At 48.9% G+C, this 3,473-nt stretch overlaps 1 long non-coding RNA gene across 1 annotated transcript; it reads right to left on the reverse strand.

Moving 5' to 3' along the window:
- Positions 1–442: 442 nt before the first annotated feature.
- On the reverse strand, positions 443–2,965 carry LOC144135294 (uncharacterized). The gene is made up of 3 exons (XR_013315438.1): positions 2,592–2,965; positions 1,696–1,855; positions 443–530 (listed from the first exon to the last, which is right to left on the reverse strand). It is a non-coding gene; the product is annotated as an uncharacterized LOC144135294 (long non-coding RNA).
- Positions 2,966–3,473: the final 508 nt, after the last annotated feature.

The following is a 3,473-nucleotide window of genomic DNA, read 5'->3' on the forward strand; positions in this document are numbered from 1 at the left end:
GGAGCCATGGACACGTTGGGCTGTGTATGAATGGCTTCTCTCTCGGCTTCTTTTTCACTGTACAGTGAGAAAAAAATGAATGAATGAATGAATCAATCAATCAACGAATGTTTTATTTTACACTTTTTGCATCGTACAGTACCAAACAATCAATAGGCAACATTTGTATTGGTTAAATCTGGGGTGTTAGTCACTTTTTCACGGCTCTGCGTACGTTAAGTCTGTACTCGCACCAGAGCAGTAAACTGCAGCGGACGAACAGTGATACATGAACAGTTAAAACATGATTTCTCTACTAGCGTCTCTCTCACTTGGTGTCGAGCGCATATATGCCGCCCTTGGTAGTGTTGCGCTTGTGGATCTGCGTCCGGAACATTTTCCAGCTGGATTAGATGCGGGAGCCGTGCAGCGTCCCTTTGGAGACCATGACGTCGCTGTAGTAGAGGTAGTGGCGCAGGCTGTCGGGGGGCACCATCGCCGGGAGGACGGCGAGGTCTCACACTGTGCAGACCAGCTCCGTCATCGAGACTCTGCCAATGTGCAAAGGAGAAAGGACATGATTTCACCTTAGGCCGAAAGAAGACCTGCGGGTTATCCTTCACCGGAGAGACCATGGGCAGCTGGCCGACAATGGACTGCCGATGCCCGGCATGCCTGCCACTGGGGGCGAGGAAGTCAGTTTAACGAGGGTAACAGCTGCCGAACAAGAAAAAGTGTCCAGCTTCTCACTTGCATACATAGCGGAGCAGCTGGAAAGGAGGAATCAGAGCGGTAACAGCGGAGATGAAAACGTGCTGAGGGAAGAAGACTCCGAGTCTTAGTAGCTTCTCTGCTTCTTACGAGAGCACGCAAACAAAAAACAAACGACACCGTATGACCACGAATAATCTGAGAGATAGAGCTAGTGCTGGAACTCGCTGTCGGTTTGGCAGGGTAAAGAAGACTGTGTGAAAGCACGCTTGCGGACCACCGTACGATCGACAGGTGCGACAGGGCATAACTGGTGGTATATATTGCGAGTGCAGCCGTGGAGATAGAGATCAATGGTTCTCGTGAGCTGTGGAGCAGGCACGAATCTCCATCTACACCTGCTATGGCCATGCGCTTATTAAGTCATGTCACCGGGGGAGGTCACATTCACACGACTCAGCATATTTACCTTTTTCCTGTCGATAAATCACTGAATAGCAGTAAGTTTCAACCAGTGGGTACGTAGGCTTCGTTGTTTCTGGTTTACTATTCACGTACTCTGCTCTTTCTGGAATAACGTGCTAGATGGCTAAGTTCCCTCCACAAAATCGGGTTTGAAGGGTTCGCCGGAACAGGAAATAAAGTGTAGCGTGATCCTGGACGCATACAGTGTTTCGCACCCTGTTAAAAAGTACACTTAAACGGTTCAGGGTGGATGTTGTTCTCCCGATTCCGAATGGAATAGTATCTATTTGTCCGGCGAACACTTGCCCCCAGGCATTATTTGTGCTGGCTGTATACTACAGAAAGTCACGTAGGCTTTCTTTGTGCAATAAACAGTTGTGAGTGCGTTTTGTTCTCTATATATGTTTATGTGTTTCCTGTCCGTGTTTGTGTTGCGCATCTAAAAGTGGAAACGTCAAGCAACGTTCTCAGCTTTCGATCTTAACCCCGTTTCTTCATCTGTGCTTATCCTGCGCGCCGAAAGTACGAATGCACACTTACAGCTAGAAGACCCGGTCGGTGATGGACGTGTTGACACATATTTTGTCCTGTGTGGTGGCATTGGTGGCTTGTGAGGAGGGAAGTCCGGTGGAGAAAACAGTGGCACAACCAGAGGCACGTGGTGTGGTACAGGCCCTTCTGGAGAAACCACGGCAGGGCCCTGGAAAAGCAGAAAGGGAAAGCGTAGAAGAGTAATTGAAGCCAGTGGAAGTGGAAGATCAACGGTTCGCAATGGCGTGAACATCTGAGCGTGTGCCCCATTGAAATACAAGAACACTTCTCAGCCTGAGTGCGCATGACTGCGGTTAACATAGACGGTTTAATAAGGGAGCAACAACTCATTAGCATCCGCCTGAGTGCAGCCATCCTGCCATGTCTGTCAATTCTGCGTCAGACATCGTATTGCGATGCATATAACATTGGAGCAACTATGATACCTAACCGACCAGGAGCGAATAATCTTCGGTGCCAACCTCTGCGTGGCGCTACCAGTGTGCACACGAAAGCGGCTTTGCTTCTGGAAGCAGCCGCCGCTGCTGCTTGGCAATAGCAGCTACTTTACATAAAACTTCGAGTTGTGAATGTTGTGAAGTTTGACGGATCTGGCATTTCTTTATAGAACCCTGATGCTACAGGTCATCTCTACGGTTCTCCTTCACGTGCATAAGCCTCTTGCTTTTTTGAAACTCGAAAGCACTTTGCAGGATACGATTATTCTGTGGTCTTATGCCAGGGAACTCACTGCTAAAACTTTCTTCTTACCACAACCGCTGCGGCCGTAATTCGATGGAGGAGATTTAAAGTAAGCGAAATGGATAATGTATATTAGATGCATGAGTAAATCTATAACAAGTGCGTGCAATTACTTGGACTACTCCACGTCTTTCCCACCTGACCTTCCATTCGACGATCCAGTCAGCAGGCTGACCCTGTCGGCCAGGATATGGGCAGGTCCGAACGACCTGACAGTAGTCAAGAAGTCTAGACTGCGGGCCGGACGCAGTCGGTCTGCTGGCTCCTTGAAGAAATGGGACTGAGGACGCAGACAGGTGTCCGTCGGAGACGACCAGATTCTTGAGACCCAGCCGACTGCCCGGTAGGTGCTGACAGAGAGGCGTGGTACCGGTGTCGTTTAGGGCAAGGCTGAGTTGCGGACCGTTGGGGTTACGGTCGTAGCCTGCGATAACTTGTTGTTGTTGTTGTTAGCCTATCAAAAGATGGCACATACCCACACTGGGGGATCGGCCAAGAATCGGGTGGCTATTCACCTGAACGCAGTTAACAAAAAGGAAAAGCACGTGGGAGCATAACACCGGTGAATTTTTCGTCATGAACAGAAAAGGGATAACTTCCAGAGCTGATTCTCAGCATGCAAGGAGCCTGGAAGTCCTCTTCTTCCTCTAGGCAGAACTAGCACACTGAACTAAGATGATGAGGAAAAACGTGCCGTACCTTGTACAAAGGTACGGGAGACACACTCCCAATTTTCGGCTGAACCCACACTGTGGGTATGTGTCTGTAGACGACTGGAAGATATCAACACACTCCCGGCGTTGTTGTCGGGCTCATTTTTAACGCGGCAGCGTTATGAAGCTCGTTGTTGTTGTTACCCTCACACAAAGGCACATGCCCACAAGGAAGATTGACCAAGAATTGGAAGGCACAGAGAGTTTTTCAGATAAATCTTTTCATGGTCGAAAATATAAGTAAAATACTTATTTCATGGACGAAAGCTCGTGTCGCAAAAAACCTCGCGTCGTCGTCGGTGTCGTTCACCA

The sequence above is a fragment of the Amblyomma americanum genome, chromosome 5, assembly GCF_052857255.1.
Source record: "Amblyomma americanum isolate KBUSLIRL-KWMA chromosome 5, ASM5285725v1, whole genome shotgun sequence".
Taxonomy (NCBI): Eukaryota; Metazoa; Arthropoda; class Arachnida; order Ixodida; family Ixodidae; genus Amblyomma; species Amblyomma americanum.